Source organism: Balaenoptera acutorostrata, chromosome 5 (assembly GCF_949987535.1).
Source record: "Balaenoptera acutorostrata chromosome 5, mBalAcu1.1, whole genome shotgun sequence".
NCBI lineage: Eukaryota > Metazoa > Chordata > Mammalia > Artiodactyla > Balaenopteridae > Balaenoptera > Balaenoptera acutorostrata.
This window is the reverse complement of record NC_080068.1, coordinates 8,455,855-8,475,315: the sequence shown is the minus strand read 5'-3', so window position 1 is coordinate 8,475,315 and position 19,461 is coordinate 8,455,855. Positions and strand designations below refer to the sequence as shown.

General features: G+C 37.8%; 1 protein-coding gene across 22 annotated transcripts in view; it reads left to right on the top strand.

The window, feature by feature from the left end:
• Positions 1-19,461, top strand: part of LOC103008269 (uncharacterized) — a 252,917-nt gene that overhangs the window by 147,720 nt on the left and 85,736 nt on the right. Inside the window, exons 5-6 of one of the 22 annotated variants that reach the window (XR_009008297.1) lie at positions 4,530-4,637; positions 6,813-7,489. The exons of 20 other annotated variants lie outside the window; for them this stretch is intronic. The gene's annotated coding sequence lies outside the window, so the exon portion shown is untranslated. Of the gene's footprint in view, positions 1-4,529; positions 4,638-6,812; positions 7,490-19,461 lie in introns of those variants that run through there. One more of the 22 variants, XR_009008294.1, reaches the window with a different exon arrangement.

Sequence of the window (19,461 nt, the reverse complement as noted above, 5' to 3'; positions counted from 1 at the left end):
ATATGTGAAGACTAAACAACATGTTACTGAACAACTATTGGGTCAATGAAGAAATTACAGGAGAAATCAAAAAATTACCTGAAGACAAATGAAAATGAATATGCAACATACCAAAATCTATGGGATACAGCAAAAGAGGGACTGAAAGGGAAGTTTATAGCAATAGAAGCTTACCTCAAGAAACAAGAAAAATTTCAAATAAATACCTAAAGGAACTAGAAAAATAAGAACTAATGAAGTCCAAGTCAGTAGAAGGAAGGAAATAATAAAGATCATAGAGGAAATAAATGAAATATAGACTAAGAAGACAGCAGAAAAGGTCAGTGAAACTAAGAACTGGTTCTTTGAAAAGATAAACAAAATTGACAAACTTTTAGCTAGACTCATCAAGAAAAAAAAAAGGCTCTGATAAAATTAGAAATGAAAGCAAATAATAAGAGACTATTATGAATAGCTATCTGCCAACAAATTGGACAACCTAGAAGAAATGAACAAATTCTTAGAGTCTTACAACCTTCCAAGACTGAATCATGAAGAAATAGAAAATCTGAATAGATTGATCACTAGTACAGAGATTGAAACAGTAGTCAAATCAAAAAGCTCCCAATAAAAGTCCAGGACCAGAGGTCTTCACAGATGAATTCTACCAAACATTCAAAGAAGATTTGAAACCTATCCTTCTCAAACTGTTTCAAAAAATTGAAAAGAAGGGAACACTCTTAACTCATTTATGAGGTCAACATCACCCTGATAATAAAACCAGAAAAAGACAACACAAAAAAAGAATATTAAAGGCCATTATCTCTGATAAACAAAATATAAGCAAACCGAATAAAACAATACATTAAAAGGATAATACAGCATGATCAAGTGAGATTTATTCCAGGGATGCAGAAATGGTTCAACAACCACAAATCAATCATTGAGATACACTACATTAACAAAATGAAAGTTAAAAACCATACAATCATCTCGATAGATGAATAAAAAGATTCAACACCAATTTATAATAAAATTTCTCAGTAAAATGGGAAGGAACATACCTCGACATAATAAAGGTCATATATGACAAACCCACAACTAACATCATACTCAAATGGTGAAAAGCTGAAAGCATTCCCTCTAAAATCAGGAACAAGACAAGGATGTAAACTTTCACTACTCTTATTCAACATAGTATTGGAAGTCCTAACCAGAGTAATTAGGCAAGAAAAGAAATAAAAGGAGTCCAAATTGGAAAGGAAGAAGTAAAAGTGTCGCTATTTGCAGATGAAATGATTTAATATATAGAAAACCTTAAAGAGTCCACCAAAAACTATTAGAAATAATAAACAAATACAGAAATGTCAGGATACAAAATCAACATACAAAAATCTCTTGCATTTCTGTGCACTAACAATGAGCTAGCAGAAGGAGAAGTTAAGAAAAAATCCCATTTATAATCATAACAAAAAGAATAAAATACCTAGGAATAAATCTAACCAAGGAGGTGAAAGACCTGTACACTGAAAACTATAAGACATTCTTGAAAGAAATTGAAGAAGACAGAAATAAATGGAAAGATATTCCATGCTCATGAATTGGAACAATTAACATTGTTAAAATGTCCATATTACCTAAATCAATCTACAGATTCAATACAATCCCTATCAAAATCCCAAGGACATTTTTCACAGAAATAGAACAAAAAATTTTTTTTAAATTTTTATGGAATCATTACAGAACCTGAATAGCCAAAGCACTCCTGAGAAAAAAAAGAACAAAGCTGGAGGTATCACATGCCCAGATTTCAAACTATGTCACAAAGCTATAGTAATCAAAACAGCATGGCATTGGGAGAAAAACAGATACATAGATCAATGGAGCAGAATTGAGAGCCTAGAAATAAACTCACACATATATGGACAATTAATTTATGACAAAAGAGCAAAGACAGTCCTTAAAGAAAAGACAGTGCTTCAATAAATGGTACTGGGAAAACTGGATAGCCACTTGCAAGAAAATGAAACTAGACCACTATCTCACACCATACACAAAAATCAACTCAAAATGGATTAAAGACTTGAATCTAAGACCTGAAACCATAAAGCTTCTAGAAGAAAACTTTGGCAACATGCTCTTGAACACCAGTCTTAGCAATATCTTTCTAGATATATCTCCTCAGGCAAGGGAAACAAAAGCAAAAATAAACAAATTGGACTACATCAAACTAAAAAGCTTTTGCACAGCAGAGAAAACCATCAACAACAGAAAAAGGACAATTTACTAAATGGGAGAAGATATTTGCAAACAGTATATCAGATAAGGGGTTAATATCCAAAAATATATAAAAACTCATACAACTCAACAACAACAAAAAATACAACCCAATTTAAAAATGGGCAGAGACACTGAATAGATGTCTTCCCAAAGAAGACACAAGATGGCCAACAGACACATGAAAAGATTTTCAACATCACTAATTATCAGGGAAATGCAAATCAAAATCATAATGAGATAGCACCTCACCCCTGTTGGAATGACTGCTGTCAAAAAGACAAGGAATAATAAGTGTCGGCAAGGATGTGGAGAAAAGGGAATTCTTGTGCACTGTTCATGGGAATGTAAATTGGTGCAGTCATTGTGGAGAACAGTATGGAGATTCCTCAAAAAATTAAGAAAAAACTACCATATGATCCAGTTATCCCACTTCCAAGTATTTATGCAAAGAATATAAAAGCACTAATTCAGAAAGATACATGCACCCCAATGTTCATAGCAGCACTATTTACAATAGCCAAGATATGGAAACAAACTAAGCATCCATCAACAGATGAATGGATAAAGATGTGGTGTATATATACAGTAGGATATTACTCAGCCATAAAAAAAGATGAAATCTTGCTATTTGTTACAACATGGATAGACCTTCCTCTGATGGAGGAAGACAAATACTGTATGATTTCACTCATATGTGGACTTAAACAAACAAACCAAAATAAATGAACAAACGAAAACAAACAAAACATACACATAGATACAGAGAAGAGAATAGTGGTTACCAGAGGGGGAGGGGGGCTAAATGGGTAAAGGGGGTCAACAGTATGGTGACAGATGGAAACTAAATTTATGGTAGTGAGCACACTGAAGGGTATACAGAAGTAGAAATATAATGTTGTACACATGAAACATATGATGTTATAAACTGATGTTACCTCAATAAAAACAAATCTAAAAAAATAAAATGATAAGCCTTCTAGCGCAAAAAAGATAGAAGAATATCTTTGCAACTTGGGAATAAAAAAAGACTTTTAGATAGCACACGGAAATTAATAACCATACAAAAATATAGGTAATTAGACTTCATCTAATTTAAAACTAGTGCTCGTCAAACTACATATTTAAGAAAATGAATGGGCAAGCCACAGACTGGGAGAACATAACTGCATATTATATATCTGACACAGGACTTGCAGCTGCAATACATACTTACAAGAACTCTTCCAAGTCAATAATAAAAAGAAAAGCCACCCAATTCTTAAAAAAATGAGCCAAATATTTAAATAGACATTCAACAAAGGAAGATATATGAATGACCAATAAACCCCTGGGGAAATGCTTAGCAACATTAGTCATTAGGTAAATGCAAATAAAACCGCAGTAAGACAGCATTACCCAAACACCAGAGCAACAAAAATTAAAAGAGCTGACCACCTCAAAATTAGCAGGGATGTCGAATAACTGAAGTGAGGGAGATGAAATGATGTAATCATTTTGGAAAGGCGCTGATGGTGTCTTACAAAACTAAAATTATTAGTACATTATGACCCAGCAATTCTACTCCTAGGTGTTTACACAAGAGGCTGAAAACATAAGTCCATTGAAAGATACATGTAAATGTCCATAGCAGGTTTCTTCATAATAGCCCCAAACTGGATAAAACTCGGGTGTCCATCAACAAAAGAATAGATAAACAAACCGTGGTACATTCATACAATGGAATACTATTGGAATACTACTCATAGTAAAAAAAAAAAAAAAGGAATGACTTACTTATACACTCAAAAACATGAATGAATGTAAAAAGAATCATGCATGTATACTGTATGAAGGAGGAGAATGGTGTTTGCCTCTAGGGTGGGGAAAGGGACTGACTGGGCAGGGGTATGAAGAGCCTTGCTAGATCTGGAGTAATGGTGGTGCTCTATATCTTGACAGGGGCTTGGATTACACAGATGTATATATCAAATGGTATCCTAAAGATATGCGCATTTCTCTGCACGTGAATTTTACCTCAAGGAATAAACAAGTATTGAACTCTAGTTAGCGATATGTATCCCAAAGTATTTAGGGCTATACTTTAAACACTTTAAATTGAGATCTGCAACTTTAAAATGCATCATAAAAGTAAATAAGACAAATGGATGGATGGATAAATGGATATTGGATAGTATGTGAAGAAACCGATATAGGAAAATGTTTTTATTTTATTTTTATTATTTTTAAATTTTTTTTCTATTTTCCCACACCACCCGGCTGTGGTATCTTAGTTCCCCAACCAGGGATCGAACCCATGCCCCCTGCATTGGAAGTGCTGAGTCTTAATCACTGGACCTCCAGGGAAGTCTCGGGAAAATGTTAATTATAGAATCTGCATGGTAGGTATTTGGGTGTTCATGGTATAATTATTTCATTTTCCCTGTATGTTTGAAATTTTTCATAATAAAGAGTCTTTGCTGCTAAATCTTAGGTAAAATGGCTCTAGGTTGGGCCTGTAGATATGAAAAACAGCATTTTGCCTGTGTTTGTATAGGTTGATTATAAATATTGCATCTCAGGGAAATTTTGTTTTTAATTGTTGATAACATAATTGCTGCTCTGTCTCAACAGACAGTTGTTCTGTGAGCCTGGGTGGATTTTCTGTACCTTATTACACGACACAACAGGCAATGACGTCAGTTTGATCCAACCTGAATTTTGAGGCATATCCCGTAACATTTTACCTCAGGTTGTTGGTTGAATATCTAGAGCAAAATTATGTTGGTCACAGGAAGAAATGTTATTATTTATCTTCTTTATTCTAAATTAAAAATAAATAAATCATTATTTAACTCTGTTCCTCAGAAATATTTCTCTTGAAATTATTTCTTGCTTTTACCAAAATATAGCACTATATTTCAATACAAGGGAAGTATGGGAACAGAGTGAGAGGTCTTGTGATTCCATTTAACTTGCTTAATTCCACCTTGGAATTAAATGAAAATACATATCTTCTAATTTGGAAAAAAAGAAAAACTAGCACAAAGAAACCAATCATAGCAAAAGAGAAGAACACTATTCAGAGGGGCTGTTCTACAAAGTGGAGATTTCTCCTCCACCTTTTAAGCCGTATTTCTTTTACTTAAAAAAAAAAATCTCCAGGCAAGAACAATAAGTGGAATTTCAAAGTTACGGCGATGAAATATATTACTGGTTAATATAGACTAATAAAAAAGAATTTCATTTTGAGATTAAAAAGTATGAGGAGTTTATAAAAACTTACCAGAAGTATTCCTGTCCCTGGGAAAGGCTAGGAAGAAACCCATGAGTCTGGTTCAGACAGAGGCTTCAGTGTCTTGGGGTCAGGCCGGGCCGGGCCACGTCTGCTAATAAACATTTCACTGAACTCGACTAGTCCGTGAAAACACAGGTGTGTCCTTGTGCCCCTTCATTAACCGAAGTTTAGTAATCTCCTAGTTGGAGTTTTAATTAGGATTTGTCCAAGGAGAATCTGTACCCGTAAAGGGAAAAAAAAAACCCTTCTGAAGAATCAAGAAGGAAACAGGAAACAGTATGAATGCAATTCAGTTATTTACTTTTTCTATCACACCCTTCTGCAAATACCACTATATATACAGCTCTCAGCAAGCAGAGACAGCCCTCAGCTGACACTAGCTGGAGGTCCAGCAGGTGGTTTATAGGAGTGACGTGTCTGAGCACAGGTCAATTTCTATAGCCTTCTTTAAGGATAATGTAGGCTGAACAAATATGAGTTTGGTAAACAATTAACTCGACAACCACTTGGGACTTTACAGCTAGTTGTCAGCTTGTCTTGTTCTTTATTGTTGCATTTAAAGTAACCCTTTTGCTGTTTACTTCACCAGGAGGTCTCATTCCTTTACTTTCTCTTATTCATTTTGTTTTTACCTTAAAAGCATTAATGAGTAAATTAATTAAGGAGTAAGGGCAACACTTATGGAAAGACTTTAGCAATTTTAAATGTTCCCACACTGAGGCCTTTGAATGGAGGGAGTTATTGTAAGGGGCTGCTAAATTCGTATATCCAGTGTATAAAAGTTTGTGATCTCTCCCAAAACGCCAGAAATACCACATTAATGTCCAAAAAAGCAGGGGAGACTTGAAGCCCTCTCACAGACCACATTCCATCGGGTTCTAAGTCAGCCTCTTCACTCTTCAGTAATACTTCCATGACCGGAATAGCCGGCAAGCTAGGAGTGGAAAGAATCTTCCTCAATCTGATAAAAGGCATCATAAAAACCGAGAGCAATCATTATACTTAAAGGTGAAATACTGAGTGCTTTCCCCTAAGGCAGTCCAGCCGCTTTGGACCTTATACTGGAAGTTCTAGCCAGTGCGGGAGGCGCCCTTCATAATGTTTGCACATAGAAATTTCCTTCTTCTGCTCGAGCTTCCAGCCTCGAGAGACACGCTACTTCTGGAGGTGTTCCGTCCCACGTTTGTAGAGTTCTGACTGTTAGAAAAGATGAATTATATCACAGCAAATTTCGTTGCCCTGAAATTTCTTCCAGCAGAGTTTATTTTTATCCTTTCAGGCACACTGATCATTTCTACTTCCTCTTCCGCCTGGAGCAATTGGGATGTCTGAGGACAGCTACCGTTCCATCTGAGACTTCAGTTTGCTAGTTCTTCTCCCTGCATTTGCGCTCCGTCATGAATTCAGATCCCCTCAGAATCCTGGTTGTGTTCATTTAAATCCTTTCTAGTTTGTCAAGGGTCCATCTAGGAAGTGTGGTGTCCAGGGGTTTAGCATCTACAGGGCTTCAGCTCTGTACACAGTAGAACAGGAATATTGCCTCTGCGTTCTAGGTAATGATCTTTCTATAAACAGAAATATCATCCTTGCTGTGAGCCAACATTCCCAAGTCTCTTTTACACCTGCTGCAGATAAACCAGACCTTCCGTATCCTGCGCTAGTGAAAACAATTTCTTTGAAAATAGGTGTAAGTCTTTACATTTCTTTCTCTTAATTTCCATTTTATTAGTTCTTACACAATGTCAGGGCCATCTATTTCTGTCGTATAATGTCTACTACAGCTTTGTGTCTTTCACAAAATTGATAAGCATATTGTTTTTTTGTTTTTTTAAATAAGGGGAACACATGTTGAGTCAGGTAATGGTTGAGTGGTAATCCGGCAGCAGGAGATCAGAATGATTGGTTCTGTCATGACTGGTTCTTTTTTTTTTTTTAATTAATTAATTAATTTATTTATTTATGGCTGTGTTGGGTCTTCGTTTCTGTGCGAGGGCTTTCTCTAGTTGCAGCAAGCGGGGGCCCACTCTTCATCGCGGTGCGCGGGCCTCTCACTGTCACGGCCTCTCTTTGTTCCGGAGCACAGGCTCCAGATGTGCAGGCTCAGTAGTTGTAGCTCATGGGCCCAGTTGCTCCGCGGCGTGTGGGATCTTCCCAGACCAGGGCTCAAACCCGTGCCCCCTGCATTGGCAGGCAGATTCTCAACCACTGCGCCACCAGGGAAGCCCAAGCATATTGTTTTCTCTGTCTAGTTGCTGGTAACACTCTTGAAAAGCATGGGCTGAAGAGCACACTTGAAATCTGCAAAATGATTTAAATCTATTAATCAATATTCTTTGGTTATGTTGTTCAACTAACTATTAATCCTCATACCAACATTGCCATCAACTTAAGCTTCTCTATTTAATTACAGAGCATTATGAGGACTCTGTCAAGGACTTGCTGACAGCCATTGTGTTCTTTTTTTTTTTTAAATAATCATTATTTGTTTTATTTATTTATTTATTTTTATCCAAAAAAATTTTTTTGGCCACACTGTGTGGCATGCAGGAATCTTAGTTCCCTGACCAGGGACTGAAATCATACCCCCTACGGTGGAAGCGCGGAGTCTTAACCACTGGACTGCCAAGGAAGTCCCTATGCTCTTCTGTTGATTACTCTAAATTAACTCTGGGAAATAAGTTTGGTCCAAGACCATTGTCCTTGATGATACCCTGTGGTCTCAGTGACCAGAGCTTTCTCTTCTGGGGTTTGACAATTGCTCCCTTTAATAGTGAACCCTTGGGCTTCCCTGGTGGCACAGTGGTTGAGAATCTGCCTGCCAATGCAGGGGACACGGGTTCGAGCCCTGGTCCGGGAAGATCCCACATGCCGCGGAGCAACTAGGCCCGTGAGCCACAACTACTGAGCCTACGCGTCTGGAGCTTGTGCTCCGCAACAAGAGAGACCGCGACAGTGAGAGGCCCGCGCACCGCGATGAAGAGTGGCCCCCGCTCGCCGCAACTAGAAAGCCCTCGCACAGAAACGAAGACCCAACACAGCCAAAAATAAATAAGCTTTCATTTAAAAAAAAAAAAAATAGTGAACCCTCTCTGGAGATGAGATACTTCTGGCTGCTGATTAGGGACCTGGAAACCTTGGACCTCTTAAACCATGGTGAGGATATAGGATGGGGAGCAAACTATGACTTTTTTTTCAGAGTAGAGAACTTCTGGTAGTTTGGTTTTTCTCAGAGTGTTTAAGTTGTGTTCTGGACTTGAACCCTAAAGAGATTATTTGGTTCTGTGAACCTCTTGAGTTTTATTTCGAGGAAAATCCTACTTTAACACGTGGTGCAGATAAGATATATAAATATTAGGGATGTGTTTATAACATCATTACTCTGAAAGTTACACAGAGCAAGAGCAAATTTTCCTTAGGTATGGACTTTGTTTTTAATTAGCATTTTATATTAAGGTTTAAAATTCTAAAGGTTCAAAAGGGAACATACACAAAGGTCTTCCTCTCATCCCTATTTTTTAGCCATTTACTTATCTTCACTAAAGACAACCAACTTCACTAGGGGGGGTGTGTGATTCCAGAGATATTTTATGCCTATACAATCAAATATGCAAAAATACTCTGCTTTATTTTTAGTACAAATGATAGACTACTACATATATTTTTCTGTACTTTGATTTTTTCCATATCATATATCTTGGAGATTATTCTAAGATATAATTTTTTTAGATAAAGTTGTGAGGGTTTGTTCTTTTATTTTTATTGTTTTAATTATTTTAAATTCTTGATAATTGAGAAATTAAAACATGTACCCAAAGAGATTCCAATGTACCCACTATCCAGCTTCAACAATTATCAACGCAAGGTCAGTTATCAACTCAAACCAATTATCAACTCAAGGCTGACCACTCCTTATCATTTTCTAAAAATAGAGTTATAATTAACATACAGTATTATATTAGCTTCAAGTGTACAGCATCGTGATTCAATATTTTTATACTTTATAACATAATCACCACAAAAAGTCCAATTATCATCCATCACCATACAAAGTTGTTACAATATTATTGACTATATTCCTTATGTACACATTACATCCCCGTGACTTATTTATTATATAACTGGAGGTTTTTACCTCTTAATTACCATTCACCTGTTTCATCTGTCCCCACCCACCCCCTCTGGCAACCACCAGTTTATTCTCTGTGTCTATGAGTCTGTTTCTGTTTCATTGTTTGTTTGTTTTCCAGATTCCACATATAAGTGAAATCATAGTGTATTTACCTTTCTCTGTCTGACTTACTTCACTTAGCATAATAGAGGGTTTGTTATTTTAAAATGCCTTATTAAAAGTAAGCTTTTCCCTTGCTGTAGTTATTTGTTTTTATTTTAATATTAATATATTATTAAATATCACATAATTTTAAAGTTAAAATATTTTAAAAGTTAACATAGACCACTAGATGGTGCTGTCATCACAAAGAAATGAAAAATATACGTAGTATTTTAAAAATAATTTGCACATTGTAAGGAAAAAACCCAACTACTATAAAACTGTACAAAGCAAAAAGTATAGGCTAAATTTCTAAGTACTATTCTCCAAAGGCAGCCAATGATAACATGGAGACTGTTCTCACTTCCCAGTTATTTTATCCATACTTGTATATCTATATCTATATCTATTAATTTCTCAAGTATCTATATATTCTTTAATAAAAAATCTCATACACACGTTGTTATTTTGAAACTTACTTTCTTAAACCTAATAATATATAATGGAGTTCTTTCCATGACAGTACATATAATTAATTTCATTCTTCAGTAAACTGTGTCGAGTAAATTGTTTTAAATGATCAGAATATTATAAAATGTTATAATGATATTTTACTTGTATAATTATTATACTTATTTAATGATACGTTTATTTGTTATAATTGATTTCACTGCTCATAATAGATATTTAGGCTGTTTCTGAATTTTTGTTTATCCAAACAATAGTGCAGAAAACATCCTTGCGCATTTATCCTGGCACACTGGCTGCAGAAGCCCACATTGACATCATTTTCTCTTGGAACCTTAGAGGCATGATCTCCTTGACTTAAAGCTTCTAGCCTTGCTGTTGAGCAGTCAAATGTGTCATTCGTATTCCTGATTCCATTTGAACCCTTTGAATCTGATCTCTTCTCTCTGCGCATCCCACTCCCTTTCTCGGCTCTAGGGACCATTTCTTCTGAACACTCTTGACCATGTCCCTGGGTGCCATTCTTTTCTTCCAAACATTGATTTGGGCCCTCAGTGAGCCCTTTCAGTCCTCCGTCCTAGAAAATGTTCTTGTTTAGTTCTTTGATAATTTCCTCCCCTCCATTTTCTCTTTTTCTCTTTCCAGAATTCCTATTATTCAGATTAACAATCCTGTCAGACAGAGTCTACATTTTTAAAAATATTTTTCTCTTCTATTTTTTTTTATCTCTGTCTCTTTGTTCTATTCCTACTTCATGTCCTCAACTTTATTTTCTAATCCTCCGGCTTTTTATTTCTGCAGTCGTATCTCTTTTTTTAAAGTTGTTAATTCTTACGTGCCGTATGATAAATGAGACTGTGGATGAACATGAGGTGAATCAAGCCGCAGCACTAAAATAGGGTTCAGATGAATGTTTTAGTCACTCGCTGTGCTTTATGAGACCAAGTGTGGCATAACGGAGAGGGCGCTGGCTTCGGGGTCAGGAGGTTTACATTCCTATGCCAGGTGAGCCAATAATTGGTGGTGTCAGCACATCTCTGGGTCTCATTCCTCATTTATTCGTTAATTTATTCAGCAGATATTGTACTCAACTATTACTCTGAGTCAGGCACCAGGTTATAAGAAGAGAAGGTGGAACCAGATGGTGTCTGAGGTGTTTTCCTCCCTCTGAAATTCCAAGGCCCTTGGATTCTAAGCCCCTTGGATTCTACCTCTTAGCTGGTTCCTTCCTTTCTTTTCCTACTTTCACCACCTGAGGTCGGGACCTTACCTTCTATTGAATAAATTTCTGCACCATCTCTTAGCTGGTTTTTTGATGTCACAGCAGGAAAGACTACGGAAGGAGGAGAGGAAGCAGGGCACATGGCATGATTCAGTGAGCCTGTGGGATTTTGGAGTTTTCTAGTCTCACCGCATATTGCTGCCGTCATATTTTTAATTTTATAGAGCTTTCTCCTTTTCTAGCGGGGTCACCAACTGTCCTGGTTTACCTGGGGCTGTGAGTTTCCTGGGATGGGGGACATTCTGTGCTAAAACGGAGGCAGTCCGGGACAAATCAGGGTAGTGGTCACTCTACCTCTGGATATTCTTTTTTGGTAGCAGCTTTTTCTTTTTTCTTAGTTGCAATCATTTTTTTTTTCCCCTCTGCAAATATTAATTATAGGGTTTTTTTCCAAAGGTTTTTGTTTTTCATAGTATTATGTGCTGTCTCTGCTTCCTTTGAGCTCCTCTGGTTTACTTATTTTAGCCTCTCCTTTGCGTTGGAGACTTTTCACACATGTCTTGCAACAGGCTGATCACGTTTGTGAGTATTGACTGGATGCTCTAGGAGGTTGGTGGGGTCTGTCAGCCGCTGGGTTTCACTGTCGGGGGATTGGGGAGGGACCTGGCATATCACCGTGAGGTTGTCAAATGTCAGCCTAGAGAGCGCCTTTGTTTTAGGCGGGCCAGTTTTCCCGAACAGAAACCCTCCATGTGCTGCTGGGCGGCTGCCCTCCTGGGGGAGCGGGGGTCGGAGCAGAGGACACAGTAAGCAGAAGTGTCTGGTAAGCAGAAAGTTCTGGTAAGCGGGCTTCCAGGACCCCCCTGTTCTCAAGTAGGGGCTTCGCTCTCTCTGTTGTGTCTCTGAGACGAAATGCTCTGTAGTTCAAACTTTTCAAGAATGTAAACCTCTAGTCTGCCCCTGTACCTGGAGAGAGGTTCTCTCCTAGCTGTGTTGGAAGAGGAACAGTTTCTGGAAGTCAAACTGATCTTTTAAGATGACTTTCAGTTTAATTCTCCAGATTTCAGCTTCCAGCACTTGAAAGTCTCCTTGTCTTATTCCGAAAACCTTGCAGTGGTGTCCTGGTTATTTCCTGGTTACCTCCTAAGGCCTGTCCTTAAGCCCCCTCCCCAGACTAGCTCCCACAAGCCAGGCGCGGCCCCAGTTCAGGACACTTACCTTTGCTGTGCCGTCTTCCGCCAGGTCTTCGCATGACGGGCCCCTCAGCTCCCTCAGTGTTTGCTCAGACGGCACCTTTTCCGCAAGGGCTGTCCAGATGCCCGTGCTTTAAGACACACTGCCCAGACCACGACTGCCTACCTGCGTTCTGACTTTTTCCCACAGCCCTTGTGACGTTTTATATATATATAATTATTATATATTTAATATATATTATAATTATATTTAATTATATAAATAATTATATATTACAATAATTTATATATAGATATATAAATTAGAATGTAAGCTCCCTATTAGAAGAATTAGAAGATTAGCTTCATGAGGACAGGCCTTTTGGCCTCCTTATTTAACGCTTTTCCCCCTGTAGACAGGAGTGCTTGGCAAACAGAATGATTTGCATTTCGCGTCTGCCCTGCCTTTGCACTTTCAGTAGCAGCTGGCGCCTCGACTCCTGGGTCTTTCCAGAGCAAAGCAAACAGGCTTGATTCTTCTTAGCTGCCCCACTTCCACCTGCTGCTTCCCGTAGGCACTGAATTTTTAGACGTCTCTGTTCTAACTCAGTTACCACTTTCTTGTCTGCATTTTGATTCTAAAATTTTGTGATCTCTTTGGTCTTTTGTTGTCTCATTTCATGCTCTCTTTGTCTTTACAAAGGTCATAAAAAATCCTCCACGGTAATTTTAGTAGGGGTTTGGGAAAGGATGGAGAAAATCATATGTGTTCAGCTCGTGTAATTTAAGCAGAAATCCTAAAGCATTGCTTTACCTATTTTGGCTACTTGTATTTACTGTTTTGTGAAGCACCTGCTTATGCATTTTGCTCTATTTTCTTTAGTGCCGTTCTTCTTTTGCTGCTTGATTGTGATTTCTTTTGTAAATTAAGAATATGAGCTCTCTGTCTTTTGTGCTGCAAAGATTTTCCTCAGAGAGTTGTTTGGTTTGGACTTTGTATGACTGTGTGCTTGCTGTTTCATGAAATTTTGTTTGATCACATCTTTTCCTATGTATCAGTTGTTTTCATTCTTTGATTCCATTTCTGAATTCTCTGGTATGTTTGATCTGCTTGTGTTTTTGTTTGTTTGTTTTATGTATAGCTTTGTTTTTTGCAATAAACACGTAAAGTTTACAAGAAGAGTACAAAAAACTCCCCAAATATTTCTATCTTACCACATTTGCTTTATCTTTCTATTATTGTTATTATTATTTTCTGAACCATTTGAGAGTAAGTTGTACACACAAAGACTCTTTACTCCTAAATATTTCACTGTGTATTTCCTAAATCTTAAATAGCCTCAATATGGTGATCAAAAGCAGGAAATTAGTATTGACTTAATGCATCCATCTTGAGTAAAGACCTTATTTAAATTTTGCCTATTCTCCTAATAATTTACTTTATAGCAATAAGGAAAAAGAAAAGGAAGTCCCCTGCCCAGGATCTACCCAGGCATGTGCTCTGCTAGTTGTCACCCCTTCTTAGTCCATAATCTGAAGCAAGCCCTTAGCCGTTTTTGTGTTTTATGATTTGACACTTTGAAGAGTACATTTTCTCTGTTGAGGTTTGTTTGACATTTCCTCAAGATTAGACACAGTGTATGCTTTTGGGGTTGGAACATGGAGTAATGTTGAATACTTCATAGTGATATTAACATTGATCATTTCATTGAGGTAGTGTCTGACAGGTTTCCCACTGGAAGGAGATTTTGAGACTGTATAAATACCTTGATTTTTATTACGGTAGAGAGTCTAAAGACAGCCACCACCAAATCCTCCTATACCACGTTGCATGCTGCTCCACACAGCAAGAGGTAGAATCTAATTTTCCTCCCTTGAATCTGAGCTGGCGGTGATGAACTGCTTCACCAATAGAATGAGGTAGAAAGGATGTTCTGGTGCCCCAGAGGCTAAATCACAAGTAGCTTCCCAGCCTCCACATGGATGTCTTGAAAGGCTTGCTCCTTGGATGTTGCCTCTCAGAACTCAGCCATCATGCTGTGAGAGGCCCAGGTTACGTGGAGAGATTACCTGCAGGTGCTCTGGGTAGCAGTACTAGCTGAGCTCCCAGCTGACAGTCAGCAGCATTTACAAGTGAGCTAGTTTAGGGGTTCAGTCCACACGATGACTCCAACGCCAGATGCCATCTGACTGCAGCCATATGAGTGGCCCTAAGTAAGAACCACATAGCTGGGCCCTGACAAGCCACAGGGCTGAGAGGTAATAATAAATTTTTGTCTTGAGCCTCTAAGTTTAGGTTGATTTGTTGCACGGTAATAGATACATGCAACAAAAGTTATCTGGAACTGGGTTTCTGCTGTAATAAAGACCTAAAACTTGTGGCATTGGCTTTGGGACCAGGCAGCAAGCAAATACTGGAAGGGCCTTGAGGACAATGTTAACGAAACCTGAGGGACAGTTAGGAAATTATTATTGGAAGCTGGAGAAGTAAGGACTCTTGCTATGTAGTCTTAGAAAGTTTGGCAGTAATGTGGCCTCCAGAAATGTGGCAGGTAGAAATGAGCTAATGGATTTGGCCAAGGAGATTCCATGTAGAATGTTGAAAGTCCCTCCTGTTTCTTTTAGCTACATATGCTAAAAGTAAAGGATAGAGAGAATTGAACTAAAAAGAGGTACTCTTAAGTTTCGGGACAGTACCCCAGGGAATTAAGTTTTCTCAAGATAAGAAAGGGCCTCTGGGTAAAGACCAAATCTAGGACATTAATAGTAACACTTGTGTCAAGGTAAAAACATAGTTAAGGGTGCAGCTGTAATCCCCATCGCTGAGCCGTCAGAAAGACTTAAGGGTGTGCCTTGCAGACGCAGTGAGGTGGACAGTTGCTTCTAAGAATCTTAAGGACATTTTCCCACAGTGACCTGACTCTCAGGCCAAGGTAGGGAAGTAGGTGCATCCCAAAGAGCTTTGGTTGTGGCTTTTGTATAAAGGAGTGAATCCTAATAAGATTAGTGGGAAACATGTTAAGTTTTTAAGAGGCATTTTTAGAAGCACAGTCTGCTTGGATTGAAAGGACAGAAGTAGTTCAAGCTGAAAAGGGCCTTGAGAGTCCCCAGCCAATTCAGGCAGAATACATTTTGAGAAAGCTACTCAGCCATTAAACATGGATAATTTCTTACAGAAAAGGAAGACTGGCTCACAGAGAAGAGCAGAGTCCAGTCCAGTCTCTCTTTTTTAGATCTTAATAAAGACATTTAATCTCATTAGAGTGTTATTTCATTAAAGCATTCCCTCTATGAAGTTAATTGATACGTTTTTCTATCTTTATTATATTGTTAAAATGTCTTTGGAGTGCTTTAATGTTTGAAATTATTTAGACTAAATATATTAAATAAATGTTAGCTTAGATCTACAATTTTATAGAAAGCCCAAGCACTTAGATGGATTTTGTATTCAGAATCTTCTGTTTTAGACAGGTACTCTGTGTTATATAATACTCTCAGAGGAGGGCTAGGAGAGTGGCCAGTTATCCAATCTATTAACAGTTCTACAGTAAAACTTATGGCTAAGAGGAACGAAAAATGACTGAAAGTAGTCAAGTTTTATTATCAAAGGAATCCCAGTCAGGTCATGTTTCAGCACCAAATGAGTTATGGAAAATATTTTCAATTTTCAGAGTTGTTGGATTTTGAAATTGCAAATAAGAGACTGTGGACCAGCACACTTTCTTTGTGCTTGAATTCTTTGTGTGTGTCATGCATCAGTAACCTCTCCTTTGGAACCTCCAAAGAATTAGTAATTAGTGGTTGGAGTGCAGAAGTGAATGGACTTGCTCAGGGAGGTACTCAAAGTGACTGGGAAACATCTTGCTGGGTTTCTTAGAACCCTCATTAGAAATCGCATGTTTGCATGTTTTCTCATTGGTTTCATTTTTTCATTCCTCATGAGGTTTTTTTTTCCGAAATAAGAGAAAACAACTAAAATCAATTGCTGAAGTTTTCTCTTGCAAAACAACATAAACGCTGCCCAACCTAGACAACCTAGTAAGATACAGAGCCAATAATTTGAACAGAGTATCCAAACCTTAAAAAAAAGCTGATTTAGAATATGACCCAAATTCTCTTGGAAAAAAACATAGAGAAGCTGGTAAAATGCCAATCTGGTGATTTTTTTTTAGTAGCACCAACTGTTAACAAAATATAGTCTAATGTATCATTGGGTAGAGGGTTGTAGCATCCAGGAATATTCTTCCTCAAATACTCAGATTTAAAGATATAGAGTCACAGACCTATGAATATTCATTGGATATTACTAAAAGGATGGCCAGAGTTTATGTCCCCCTCTAATCTTATGGCTTTGGGAAGAAGTTGGAGAGTATAATTTATGCAGGTAGGAGTGAACAAAGTAGGGGATGATGAAGGGAAGATAACTGATTAGAGAGGTAGAAATGTGATCTATGTTTTCAGTGAATCCGCAGAGCTAGAAAAAAGGTTACACTTTTTTAACAACAACAAGAATAACAATCGTGATCCTTAAATTTTTGATCCCAGAAGTTGATAAAATCTATGGATCCTCTCCCCGCATGAGATGTACTGAAGCACATCCACCAAATTTTGCACACCATTTTATAGATGATTCACGTATTAACTCATCCATTGTCCCTGGATGCCTGATTTAAATACAATCTTGTAATTATCTAAGCTGGGATATAAATCCTAACCTCTCTCTGCTCCAACCTAACAATAGTTTTTTTAAAAATGTAAAAGAAATAAGGAAATGGCAGTAACTTTCATTAATAATGTTTATTATGACTTAATTTTAGAATATTAGAACATCCTGACTACTTTTGGCTATTGGGAAGGGATTAAGATAATATTTCTTTTAAATTACATTTTTGTATTAAGTTATAGAATTAATACAACATTATAGGCAATTTAAGAGGATGAAAAATTATTTAACAGGCTTTCTGTGCACACTTTGATGCATTTCCTTTTAGTTTTTTCCTCAATTCCAAAAGTAACTATTTCAAAATATATAACAGACAATATGATGACAAATCTCCAATATCCATCACCTAGTGTGGCAGATATTATTTTTAAAAGATGGCTGGGGGCTTCCCTGGTGGCGCAGTGGTTGAGAATCTGCCTGCCAATGCAGGGGACACGGGTTCGAGCCCTGGTCTGGGAAGATCCCACATGCCGCGGAGCAACTAGGCCCGTGAGCCACAACTACTGAGCCTCCGCAACTGGAGCCTGTGCTCCGCAACAAGAGAGGCCGCGATAGTGAGAGGCCCGCGCACCGCGATGAAGAGTGGCCGCTGCTCGCCACAACTAGAGAAAGCCCTCGCACAGAAACGAAGACCCAACACAGCCAAAAATAAATAAATAAAAATTAAAAAAAAAAAAAGATGGCTGGGACAGTATCTTCCATCTCAAATGCTCTTCTTACAATATGACTTTGCCACTCTACCATCAAAAGCTGGAGTCTATGATCCTTCCACTTGACCTGAGTGGACCAGTTGTCTACAGTAGAAGTGAAGTGATGCTGTGTAACTTCTATATGGTAAAAAAAGAACACAGGGCTCATGCCGGTTTCTTTTGGGACCTTGTTCTGAGAGCCTCAGCTACCGTGTAAGAAGTCTGTTTTCTCTGAGGTCACCAAGGATAGAAACCACTTGGGAGAGAGAAAGAGAAGGGGTGAGGGAAGGAGAGGAGGAGCCCAGCTCTTCCAGCCCCCATCGTTTTGTGTGAAGAACGACCCAGGTAGAGCCACCGTCTGACTACAACTGCAGGGCGGACCCTGGATTCAAGGCGACCACCGAATTTGTGAGTAACATAATGATTGTTATTACTTTAAGACCTTGTTTCTACATGGTTTGTTTAAAAGCAATAGATAACTTGAACACCTAGATATAAAATTATTAACAGATTTCCATATTTGTTCATCTAACTTTTTTCTTTGCAGGAGAATTTTAAAGAAAATCTCAGCCATCGTAATATTTCATCCTTAGCTCATTTTATTTTTGTTTATTTAATTTTTTTTTTCATGCCTTGGTTTAAAATATATTGGTAAATATGATGCTAGCTACAGAAAGGAACTAGCAGCCAGGCTATAGGGAACTGGAGTTAGGCTTTATACATTTTTTTAATCCTTTCTCTGCTTAGCTCATTTTATATTCCTAAAAATTAAGGACCATATTCCCCCACAATGTAAAGTGTAATATATATTTATATAATACAAAGGCCAGTGCATAGTCCGTATTAAAAATTCCATTATTCCCAAAATATCTTTTTACATTTATTTTGTTCAAACCAGATCCCAAACAAGATCCACACATTGCATATGATTATTATATCTCTTACATTTATTTTCATATTTAATAACCCCAATTTTAAAATGTCATTGACTTTAGGAAAAACCACATTTATATTTAAAAATACTTTAGGGCTTCCCTGGTGGCGCAGTGGTTGAGAATCCGCCTGCCAATGCAGGGGACACGGGTTCGAGCCCTGGTCCGGGAGGATCCCACATGCCACGGAGCAACTAGGCCCGTGAGCCACAATTACTGAGCCTGCGCGTCTGGAGCCTGTGCTCCGCAACAAGAAAGGCCGCGATAGTGAGAGGCCCGCGCACCGCAATGAAGAGTGGCCCCCGCTTGCCACAACTAGAGAAAGCCCTCGCACAGAAACGAAGACCCAACACAGCCATAAATAAATAAATAAATAAATAAATAAATAAATATTTTAAAAAAATACTTTAAAACTACAGTGTTTATAAATTTATGCAAAGCACTTCAGTAAT